Source organism: Anopheles darlingi, chromosome 2 (genome assembly GCF_943734745.1).
Source record: "Anopheles darlingi chromosome 2, idAnoDarlMG_H_01, whole genome shotgun sequence".
NCBI classification, from domain to species: Eukaryota; Metazoa; Arthropoda; class Insecta; order Diptera; family Culicidae; genus Anopheles; species Anopheles darlingi.
Genome location: NC_064874.1, coordinates 11,324,272 through 11,337,068, shown reverse-complemented (window position 1 = coordinate 11,337,068; position 12,797 = coordinate 11,324,272).

The following is a 12,797-nucleotide window of genomic DNA, read 5'->3' as shown; positions in this document are numbered from 1 at the left end:
AGCGTCGTCGGTGAGCGATGGTGAGGATGGTGGTGGCCATCGTTGGTGGTACGGACCTGATTGATTCGAACCGAGCAACGCTGCACATGTCAGCAAAATCTACGCGATACGCGGAACGGCCAGGCAGGGCCGCGGCCTGGGTGGATTGCCGGAGGCAGCGAACCATTTGATGAGCTGACAAATTACGCCCTCAACGGACCGGCCCCCCCAGAAACCGGACAAAGGGAAGCGGGATGGTTGGTTAATTTGGATCGTTCGGACCTTTTGGTTGCCTCGCCATATCCGGGCAGCAATCGGACACTGCCAGCGTGCCCGCGGGAGACCGGGAGCGGCACGTATGGACGCATCGTTTCTCCATCGATGTTGGAACATTAATTTTACAGCATCCGTCAGCCGCACCGCCACTCACACACACTCTCTCTCTCTCCCTCGCTCTGTCTCTGTCTCTTCTCGACAGTGGCCATGTAGCGCAAACCGAGAACCCATCCGAGTGGAAATAATGCTAACGAAATGTTTTATCACGAAAATTAATTATGCAATGCGTGGCTCACCCCCTTCCGGGTGCGTCTCTCACCTTGGCTCACGCTGGCCAAATGCTGGGCGGGATGGGCGAACTCTTCGGAGGCCCGGTTCTCAGGGACAACAGTGGTGGAACCGGCATTGAACATCGATCTCTAATCTGTCTCTCTGGCCAATATGGACCTGCCATCTTCCGAAAGCACTCCAATCCAATTTATTACACAAGAGGCCAATATCTGGAAGTGGACAGTAGTGAGCGGCGAGTTGATTGAAAATCAGAAGTCTAACAGTTCCGCTCCTGGAAATAGCTCTTCCTCTGTTGGTCGTTGATAGATCAGGGTGAATCCTTGAAGAAGAACAATGTTTCAGCGCAACATGGCGGCAATATTGTGGCGGTCCATCGTGCCAAAAAGGTAATTAAGAAAAATATTAATGAAAATCCATACACCACTTCTGACCAGTTCCCAGTGAGGAAGGTTCATCTTGATATTTTGCGCACTTTAATTTCTCCCCAAAAACGCGTGCTGAAGTCTTTAACATCACTTACAGCAGGACGTCCATCAATCGAGCAAACAACAAAAGACGCCACGTGCTGGTTTGCTTTCTTCTTAAGGAATTATTGATGATCCACAGCCAAGGCGAGGGAAAGGGTGCCAGGGCACGAGCCTAAACACACGCAGACCAGCTCGACCACCCCGCCTTGGCAAAGGAAGGCCAAGCCAGTTAAAGTGAAAAGTTGGTGCCAATCAAAGTTCGCTTCGGTGTCAAAGTGCCACCGGAAACTCGCCAGAAGGTGCCAGGAGCCTAACGCCCAACCCCAACGCGATCCCTGGCGTGGCGGATTAGCGCAACTGGTTGTTGATCTTTCGAACGCAGTTCGCTGTGGGCGCCATGTCCTAGCCGGCGGGCAAACCGGTCCAGCACGAATTCAATCATTGGTCCTCCCGGCCTCTCCTCTTTTCTTTCCTTTCGTGTGCTAACGGGGCACTCGATTAAATATTAAGACCATTACAGCGGATTGGAAGCTAGAGTGGATAAAAAAAGCAGAGGAATGGGGAACTCCAGCTCTTCCCGAAGTCCGAAGGAGTGAATGGATGGTTTGCAAGCGGCCGGAAATAATCAGAATTTCTAATCATTTCCTACTAAAACGAAGGGTGCTGGAGATGGAGGGATGAATTGTTTTATGAGTTGGGTTTCGTTGTTGAGGCAAACACTGATGATTGATAAAGTTTCGCGAGCCAATTCAGTCGCTCACGGTGCGATGCAGGTGATCTGAAGTGGACGCGGAACTATTTACTCGGATGCAATAAAAGCAATTAAGTGAAGGGCAAAAGCGCGTTTCGTAACAATGTTTTAATAACCTGCGCAATGCTATGTCGATGCTGGTGCCAGGAATGCACACGCGACAGACAACAGAGCCCGTTCTGCATAGCACGGCCCGTAATGAATAGCACGCCGGACAATGTTTTCCCAGCCGCAAGGTGTTTAATAAAAAAACATATCAATTTACACCGAGGTACACTTAATCAGGAAACAATAATGATCGTCTTTATTGTCCTGTCGTACGGTGCTGGCTTTCGTGTAATTAACGCCATCGGCACCAGTTTCAGTGTTTCCCCCCTGGTGCATTTCCTGGGCGAGAATCAATAGAATCCACCGTCCAATGTGTGCATCCCGTTCCCGTTCCGGGGTTCCGTTCGCCTCCGGTTTGCTTGCTTGCTGCCGTGCCAATCGGCTATTACAGCCTCGGGCTGTAATTGTGTGTTGTTCCATTATTTCTTCATTCACACCATCACCAGCCAGTCGGGGAACTAAATTCCAATGCCCAGCCCAGGACCGTGACGCACGCACGATTGTGGGGTCAGTTGGTAGTGGAGCGTTGGATTTGTTTTAGAAATGTTTTATGTTGTTCTGTTTAAACACTCCTTCCCGGGCGCCTGTTTGTGTGTTTCAGGGCGGTGGGCGGAGGGAAATGATATGTTAACAGGAGAGCCCACTGGTGGACCACGCGTTGCGCGCTTGCGTGTGTGTGTGTGTGTGTGAGTGTGCGCGATCGTGCGAGCACTGGATTGTACGCTTAGCAAAAGCGTTGTTGCTCACGAGCAATAAATTAGTTGCATGCGGTTGGGTCTATTTGGCAATTTGTAAGGCCAAACAAACACACGGACAACCGCCGCTCGATGGTAATAAATTTGTGACACCGAATTGAGTCATTAGCCAAAGCGCCGAAAAGCCTCGCCGGGTTTTGTGTCACTCGTGTGCTGATAATGATGGCAAAATAATGAGTCATCGTGTCGTGGACGATGTTAATGCGAACTTGGTGCAAAACTGGGGCGTGCACGAGATTAATTTTGGAATTTAGAAAAAAAAAACTGTGTAGACTGGTACGAAGAACGCTAAACGCTGTCCACGCTAACAAGTTGCAGTTGTTAGCGTAGCTTCTCCGAAAAAGTAAGATTGCGCGGTTACATGTTGAGTGTTCTTTTTGTGCTACAGGCTAACGACATCACGAGAAGACCTTGAAGAAAAAGAAGAATTAGTCGGAATCTCTTATACCGGACCTGTCCATTTGCCAATTGCGCGTACCTATCAGATTCCGCAAACGTTTTCTTATTAAATGTCACTTAGCTCTTATCTTAGCTTCGTGTTGAATTTTAAGTCCATCCGACGGACCGGCAACGCAGACCGGCAGACGATGGCATCGGTCCAACTGCTGCGTAGACAATTTTGCTCGAGCATAGGACACTACATTGGTGGGGAAATATTTCGGGGTCGTGTGCACCCTTTCGATGTGCCTCGATTCTTTAGCTAAAAAGGGATTCCGTTAGTATACCGTTGGTAGAAGGATAATTAAAGCATTTCTTTTTGTAGTTTTACCAAGCGCACGAGTATTAGTTCATCTTACAAGTCATCATTCAATTTGACCGAATGACGCCACTCTTTTCCAGTCGCAGTTTTGCGTTTTGAATCACAGCAAGCCATTATTGCTGGACGCGAACGACGTGAAACTTTTTCGCGGAAGTTATACAGCGTGCTTGGATCCAGTTCGATTCGATGATGAAATATGGCCATTTGCCTCGACCGTTCGCTGGTTTGGGGAACAAAACTTCTACTGTTTCAACGGGCTGTCGGGTGTGTGCTCAGCCCATCACGTTGATCATGATGAATGGATGGAACACATACTTAGTGCCACTTCTCGTCTATCCTTTCAACGTAACCAGAGGTAAAGGTTCATAGTACACTCCGCGAATGCACGCGGGAATTTGCAGTGTATACGGTGGAGTTGTTTGTGGTTTTGTTTAAAAAAGAAAGCCAAAGTTTTCCCCACGCCTGTCCGCTCGTGTCGATATGGAAACGTACGTGATGACACATGGTGCTGGTATCATATGTTTACTCACCTCGCTGTCAACCACGAGTGTCAAGTGCGTTATTTATGCTCGCAGAGAGAGCAAAAGTAAATGTTCATGCTCTCTAGATACATCCAGTGGTTAATTGTTCATGTAAACGTTATACTGCATCTACTTCTGTAGAAATCAGCATTATCTTCTATTTGTATCACATCGAATCGGAATCGTTTCATCGGATGTTTTTTTTTCGTCTCGACGTGGAGGACGCATCCAGTATCGTTTACAAAATCTTCACAAATTGCTCTCTCTTCTCTCTCTCTCTCTCTCTTCTTCTCTTTCACTTCTATATCTTCTTCACCCCAAGCGAAGAGCAAATTTTGAAGCAAAACCACCGGAGGGAATTGACGTCGTCCCTGGTGGTAGCGGTGGTGGTGGTGGTGATTGAAATCGTCGACCACCAACGCGAACGTTGTGTAGACGGAGCGTTGTGCACTGTCAACCGTTACCAACGTCGGGGCGGCTGCTTGATTCCCACTCCAAAAGAGGCGCGAGCGCGAAGCAACCGGTGCCAGGATTGGGCGCTTGTTGAAGATTTACAGCCCCGTTGGCCCAGTGTCTGCCATGGAGCCATGGATACGGCTGGCATGGTGGAAAACTTGGCCACCAACCGACCGTCCGACCGTCCGACCGACTGGTGGCGACGACGGCTCGTAATAGAGTAACGGGAGCAGCCGCCGCATTACGCGGACGCAACAGCGGAAAGTCGGAGACGGAGACGGAGACAGCGCAGCTCCCTGCATGAAAGATGGTGCAGGACAGCAGGAGGCTACCGCGAAGCTGACGACCCGACCAGACGGACGAGGAAATCGGAGGAAATCGGTGAAAGAACGATGATGCAGTTTACGGCTTTTCTCCTTTCTTTTACGACTTCAATTTACATAATTGGATGATCGGCTTGAAATTATATTGATCGTAAAATTCGTTCGTTATTTTGGCCTCGGCTGGCTGGGCTGGGCTGGGCTGGCCTGGCTAGTCTGACACCGAACCTAGCACCGGATCCGGAAGTGAAGGAAGAGCGAATGCCAGGGAAAGACACCTCGCCGTAAAGGCATCGGACCTTTAGCGTAGCCGCTGCAAAGGTGGACAAATAATACAGATTTGTGACAATTGCGATTGTGTCATCCTTCTCCCAAGGTCCTCGTACGGATGCCCTCCGGTCCACTGGTTCACGAGAACCATTTGAATCAGTTTGCCTCCAAAACGGAAGAGTGTGTGAATCTGGTCCAACGAGAACTGGTTAGGTCCAAGCAGGCGCGCGACCTCGTGTCGAAGAAATCGAAGATGGTGCCAACACAAAGGCGGCCATGACCGAAGCGGACACAAGCTGCAGACATTTGAATCGTCAAATTTACTGCCTCTGGCGGAAGAAAAGGGGATGGGAGGGGGGGGAATCGTTTTCCTCCCGAAATTTATGGTGCATCGATCCGAAGACCGAAGACCGGTGCAGATTTTGAAGGATTGACGATGGTGGGCCCGTAGCTTCTGCTGCAACAGAAGTGTTGAAGCAGTATTTATGATCAGATCACACACACACGGCTTTACGATGGTTTCGGCAATGATCACATACTGGCGGACGATTTAAAGATGGTTTATATGGAGCCGGTCGATAGCCGGAGCCGAAACCGAAGTCAATGGTTTTATGGGAAAGGGGCTTTAGATTGAAATCGTGATGATTGGTGTGCCGAAGTGTATGTAAATCGATGATTGAGTTTAGCGAGGATCATGGAGGAGCAATCCGAAATTATGCTTCCAGCTTTCGTAGCCGGTTTTTCCTAATTTTGGATTTACAAATCTGTATTTATCATAATCCGTGTCCAATCCTCCAAAATAGCTACCCCAAAAAGGGATCAAAAGCAGCGTTTCTGAGGAAGAATTATGAACAGAACGAACGAAGCCCGCTGGGACTGATGCCAGATATTGAATAAGGATTCACGGGAGCCGCGGTAGGACAGTTAATCTTCCTAGAGCATTCATAAACAACGCCAGGAATGGTTGGTTTTCGGTGAGGCGTGTGGTTGCATATCGCGCACGGGATATTTGGCCAGCGCCTTTTATCCTTTTCCAATCCAGGTCCGTCCTCTTTTCGCGATATTTCTTAATTGTGTCCAAATATTTACATTCACAACCCTCGTCTCCTTTGGCCGGAATCGTGCCGCAGACAACCGAGGAAGATTTGTGTCGCGCAAGGCTAAAGCAGTTAGCGAACGAGCTGCTTCTATTGCGTACCACGGATTTGCTTCGCTTCGTTCGTGAGGCAATAAATCCCAATTGTCCATCTATCGGTAACCGGTTCCGGTTCCGGGTTCGTCGTTCGAATGATGGCGCAATGTTTTCCGTCCACCATCTAGCCAGGTTTGCCAGGATAACAGCTTTCATTTCGCTTCCGCGCCCGTATTGTTGAGTCGTTTGTTGGTGATATCGTCGTTCGGTCACCGAAAGGAAGGCGCCAGTTTATCCTTTCCGTAAGACTCCGTTTCCAGGCCACACGGCGACGTGGCCACTCCCATATCCAGTCCTTATCCTGGCCTTGTGGTCCGAAACTCAATTATTGTGTAATAATAATCTCGGTTTGCCAGCAAAACGTTTGTGTGCATAAAATGGCGATAATTTACAAAGTTTTTGTCGGCCAACGTCCTGCGCCTGGATCGGCCGTTACTCGGTTGACCGACCGGGAGCAGAAGCTCTAGGGGCGTTCCAGGGGCCGCGTGCAAATCCCCGGAAGTTTTCCCGTTTTTCTGTTTTTTTTTGCTTCACTTATTGCATGTCGTTTCTATCTGGCCAAACCATATTCGGCTTATCCGTTACATTTCCGTTTCCCCCGGGGCTATCCTTGGATGGTCATTTGTGTGCGGTGTGATTACTAGCGAGAAGACCACAATAGTGTCGTAAGCCCCTTGGCCTGCCATTTCTTTCGATTTTTAGCATTCATCGTCGTCATCACCCGATGGGCTAGACAAACACACACACACACTGGACTAGTTTTCGTCGCCTTCTGCAGCTGGTGCTAGGGACAACGCAGACAATGCGACCATAACGAGTGATGACGCTCGTTTGATGATGACGACAGCATGCAACCGTGGGAACGATGAAGCGACGCGTTTCTCTGGCAATTGCCCAAATCATGTCCAGATCGCGCACCGATGGAACGAGGGCCAGAGCATTATCGCAGGCGAGGGGCCAGGGAGTGCATTATCATAACCATTTATTCATGTGGACAGAATTAATGAATTTTTTAATACATTGTACGCGCACCGCAGCAGCCGGCAGCTCGTTTCTCATTAGCAACGGCCAATGCCTGATGCCGATGCCGGTGCATTTGCATCTGTTATCAGGCTGGTGCCGAAGAAAACGCTACGCAGATTGTTGACTAATGTTCCAACGATGGAAACGGACACCCCGGGACCATGAATCCGGACGATCCGAACGTGGATGAAGAAATGAAGAAAAACATCCATGGCCGTCCGTGGTTTGTTGGCTGCGATCCCAGCCGGATATGCACCAGGCCGAGACAGGACAGGACAGGACAGGGTGGTAGTGTTGTGGTGGGGTGGGTGGTGAAGCAAATTTGAAAAATATAGTTTCTGCTGGACCCAAAATTTGTGGTCACAATTATGGGAGTGGTTTGTTGGCCACAGCACACACCCAGCCCAAGGTGCCCAAGGGAGCATTATTTGCGTTGGAGCCATTCCCCGGGCCGAGCCGAGTTCCCTGCTCGAGGTGCTCGAGAATTTATTGCGTATGACACAAGCTGAAAGGAGCGAAGGAAAGTTTACTCCGCACATTCGTTCCGTGTGCCAGCTCCCATCCGCGTTCTGGTCGAATTTCATTTTACGACGTGAGTTGGACTACTTGGATGGTTCTTGGCGTGCATCTCTCTCGCTCTCTTTCTTTCTCTCTTTTCTTCCCCCTATCTACTCGGCTGCTCGACTTCGACTTCGGAGTCCTCTGTTTTGCTAATTCTATTCAGTCGCTGCTCAATATTTGGGCCAAAGTTTGTTGCAATTCATGTAAAGCTAAAAGGAAAACCATCCAGACCGAACCGGTGGAAAGCAAACTTCAAATCATAACAAGATCATGAAAATGAAAGCCGAAAGCGAGTGAAAAGTGAGTGCAGCAGCAGCAGCAGACGTGGGACGGGACGCGGGCACATCAAAGCAAATGACAAATGTGGAAAGTTGGTAATATGATTTGCCGTGTCTCCGTTGCGCGCTCACCGTGCCGGCCTTCCATAGGATACAAGCCCAAGGATAGAAAGAGAACGAGAGAGACGTCGCCAGCACGGTGCTCACGATGCTGGACTACCGACTCTAGCGTTTCGCGTACCCGGCTAGCTTCATGAAAAATTGAAACTGAAAACGATGGACAGACGAGGATAGCGAGCGAGCGAACGAGCGAACGAGCATCCAGAGTGCATCTGCATTTGCCCGTCGACGTCGGCTTCCCGGGGACACGTTACAGGACCGTACAAGCTCCCCGGCAGCACAACCACGTTCGCATGTGCAGGGCGTGCAGAAAGCGATCCGTTTTCTGCTCCATTTACCCAGCACACCACGGAGAGGATGTGCCCGGTTTCGATGGGCGCCCCTTCCCCATGGCCGAGGGCAGCCGTAAAAGTTTTTATTATCACCAGCGGCGATGGCAACAAGCGAGCGAGAAATCAAAACCTCCTTCCCCGGTCTTGGCGATGGTCTTGGTAGACAACGGCGGTACCGACGATTTGGGTCGCCATGATGATAGAGACGGTACGGTGGCGCGAGGGTAATGCATGTCTTATCATCATGCATCGCATTCTTGGCGACACACGGGCCCGGGGACGACGTGAACGGGCTCCCCCTTGTTGATCCCTTTTTCGCCCGTTATCCAATTGTTGGCTTTGATGGCTGCAAATGGCTTCGCACGCTTTACACTTCATAGCCAGCCGTGCATTATGGCTTGGTTTAGCTACAGCTGGATGTACCGTGGTTCTAGCGTGCAGAGACCGAGGGCCAGTAGCAGCCGAGTACAATGAACGTCAAGGAGTGAAGAATCGCAAACTGACTTTAGAAGGAAGTTGCACAGTCGATGAGCTTGTCGATGAGCTCTTTGGCCTGATGGAAGTCCTTTAGTAGAGGAAGATTCTTGTTTTAAGTATTTCTCAATGGCGTACCATCATAAACAACATGATTCAGAGAGAAGCAAGTCTCTGTCATGAGATGATTTATGGGCAGCTAGTTATCAAGACAGACTTGTAAAGTTGCAAAAGAATGTAGCTATTGCTATATTCACTGTCAATAATTTTAGGATTTATGAATTGGTATAGTTACAGGTTCGAATTATTCAAGGCTTTGAATCCTTTGTGGGGTTTTTTGATAGGCGAATTGACCGAACTAATTGAAGCAATTTAATGTAACTACATTTTTTTAATGAATATTGGATTAAAATTATAGTTTTTCTCCTTTTTTTCTGTTTCTACGAGAACGTGAGAAAGTTCGAAAACATATTTGATGAGCCTGAAATGCTTCAAAATTTGATGCCATCAAATGAAATTCAACTGAATTAATCATTGGCATCAAACCATTGACCAGCGTTACTTACGTTCCCACATAAAATCGCTCAACAGCTCATGCATAAGCAAAGGCCGGGTTTGCTGGAATGCTTGAGAGCTGCCGGCTCGCAATCCTACCGATGCACACACCAACACCCAAATCAATGCACGCCAATCAGACAAACTTGTGATGAGCATCCCGTCCCCCCTTTTCCAACTGAAGCCAGTCGGCGAGTGCTTCATCGACTCGTTAGGTCGCATTAAGCCGCAACCGGGAACCATCCCTCACCACCAAGCGGGGGGGAGGTGAACGAAAAGAAGAACTTCCGAACCATCGGCCATCTATTATCGTGGCCGGACTGTTGGACTGACTAATTACATTCCGGGTAGTGAATGAACGGGACTTGCCCGGACGAGACGAGGGTGCTTGTGCGCTTCGGCCCGCATTTGTGTGGCCTGATAGGGAGATCGCGCTTGCTTGTGTGTGTGTGAGTGTGTCTGTGTGGAGATGGAGTGGTGCTTTTCCCGGCAATCAACAGTCCATTCAGCCGGAAGCTATTCTTTTTCCACCTGATTTGATATTTATAGCTTTGAAACGAGCCGCCGGTTCTCGGATGGTATGGTTCAACGGAATGGATGATAAAAAAAGAACACGAACACACTCCACAGCTGCAGCTGCGAGCAGCATCGGTATATGATCGTCCGCCAGTTCCGCCCCTGCCCAATCGGGAGCAGGGAGGAATGCATATGAGAGGAATCCCTCCCGGACGTGCTTCATAAATCCGGTCCGAAAAACGTGTGAAACCCCCTTTCAAGTGCACGACTGCAGCTCGAGGATCGTGGTATGAGCAGCTGAAGGACCGGTGAATGGTAGCAACCTCAATTGAATTTTGTGTTTCGAAATTCTGAATTTAATTAAAAGGCCCTTTTTGCATATATGAGGAGCACCATTGTGTATGCGTGTGTGTGTGTGTTTGTGTGTGGTATGAGCTTGTATTTTTGGGTATTCGGACCGGTTCGGTTACGATCGGTCCGCAGTACAGCTTCGCACCGGAGCTGAGCGGCGAGTAAATGGCAAAGAGAATTCGGAAATGGAATGAATGCTGCAACCATAAAGTTTCCGTTCCGTCAATTCGCAATCTGCCGTTCATCGTGGGAACACCTTCCATTGTGCCGCGCCACACGCCCTTCCCCCTTCCTTTTCCATTCGACCACGCTGGGTAGTACGACGCTGGTAGCAAGAATTCAATTTGACAGTTTCCATTCAGTTGTCATGGAGATGCAGCGAGAAATCGGTGGGAGGAAAAGGGTCGTGTGATTCGAAAGAAAATACCAAAAGTCTCAATTTGATCGTAGTGTGCCAGAGAGCGTGTGTGTGTGTGTGTGTGTTGCGGTACCCGGTACCGGATGGGAAAATATTTTGATTATTTTACTCGCAGAACACTATACTTCCTCCACCGAGCAGCCGAGCAGCCGAGGGGCCGAGGGGCGGTGGTGGTAGAGCGGTCCGATTGGTAAAGAAGTTCTTTCGATCTCCTGGAAGCTCGCACCATCTCGTGCCCCTCGAGTGATTCCTTGCGAGGTTTGGTATCCTAGGGCCCCGGTGCTACCCTGCTGCCACACGAAGGAATTGCAAAATGCAAACGAGCTCCCGCCCGCTGTCACAAGCGTCGGTGACAGAAGGAGCGCACGAGCTGGGAGGAGGATTCGGTCGTGTGTGGGGGTGTGCTTTGTGGGGACATTTTTCTGCGCGCTTTTCTGTCGAGCAACGCAGAGACGCAGCAACAGCAGCAACACCGGGAACACATTTGCATATGAAAGATTGTTAGCTTTGACTCCTGGAGGAGAAGGAGAAGGAGGAGTAGCGTTGTACGCTGCAGAACAGAGGCTTGCCTTTCGGCTAGGTCACCGGAAAAAGTGCAGTGCCAACAACGAACGTGTGTGTATGTGAACATCGAGGAACAGTGGGAGTCCGCTGGTAGGGGCAAGAACCATAACTCACTGGTCGCATAATCATAAGAGAAGGGAAAAGATAACATCTAAAACAAGATAGCGAACGGGCAAACACATGACCTCACGCAGAGGAAGAGAGTGATGGAGAGAGAGAGAGAGAGAGAGCAATCCCCGGGAAGGAACAAAAATAAAACTACAAGTCCTCTAAGACGTCGAAAGAGTGACCCACTCCAGCGCCGGCGGCCAATGGCGTGGCTTCTCGTAGCGTTGCTCCCTCATAATGTCATATTTTGCTGCTGCTCTTAAGTGCGCTTTTCGCTCTCTGTTGTAGTGTGGTGCGGTATTTTCGTAACACTCGACATGCGGCCTCGTCTTGCATCTACACCACGGCGTGATAAGAGCTCCAAGAGATGGTCAAACGGTCAAATGGGTAGCTCCTTTGGTCAAGGGTATATGAATGCCCGACGTGTGAGCTAAATTGTGTGAAATTTATTCCCATTTCATTCCCCACTTTTGCTGCTTCCACCAGCGGAACTCCTTTCCACGCCAAGAACTTCCCAGAACTGCAGCTGGACTTCTACGGCACTACGGGAGTTGAGAGATTTGGGATGAAAGTTGAAGTTTACAACCCACGTCAGCGCGGAGGTGGGAAAGGGAGGAAAAATGTGATTTATTTCCTTGCATCGAACTCCTCGGTTCCCGGTCCACGGTCCACGGTCCAGGGGATGGATCTATTAGACTCGGACCATATTACGTCATTGGCTGCCCTGAATGCGCCCTTAGTGCCGATTGGCCCGAACTCACTCCTTCCTCACGAGGCACTCGAGGGCCGGGAGGTGTTTTTCTCGGTAGGACACCCGATAATTCGCTTTGAAATCCCTGAATAGCCTCGACTTTCAAGCACTTCACAGCTTCATTGCACCCCGATAGCCCGTGGCTAGCCTTTTCATGGTGTACGCCTTGACCATATTGACGTCCTACGGTCTTCCATTGGCCCCAACTTTTGTGCTCGCCGTCGAGGGTCCAGTGTCCAATGGCCACATCATATCGTGTCTGACGATGACTGACCCGTTGAAGTGCTGCGTGCGGCTTATGGGTGGAGCAAGAATGCGTTTTTCATGTCAGGGAGTACGGCGGGTCGAAGGTATTATCACAAATCCATCTTCATTATGTTTATTCATCCAGCGTTGGGCGGACCACAGCCCCGTAAAACCTGATGCTGCTGCTGCTGGTGGTCAAGAGTTCTTTGGCATGGGTTTGGTATTATTATTGTGCTGCTGTTGCTGCTGCTGCTGGTGCTGCCGCTACTACTGACCTCTGGTGAATCCTGCTGCCGACAAAGTGCACTTCAAAGAAAGGGACAATGCTGTGGTCTCCGGTCTGATTTCGCATAA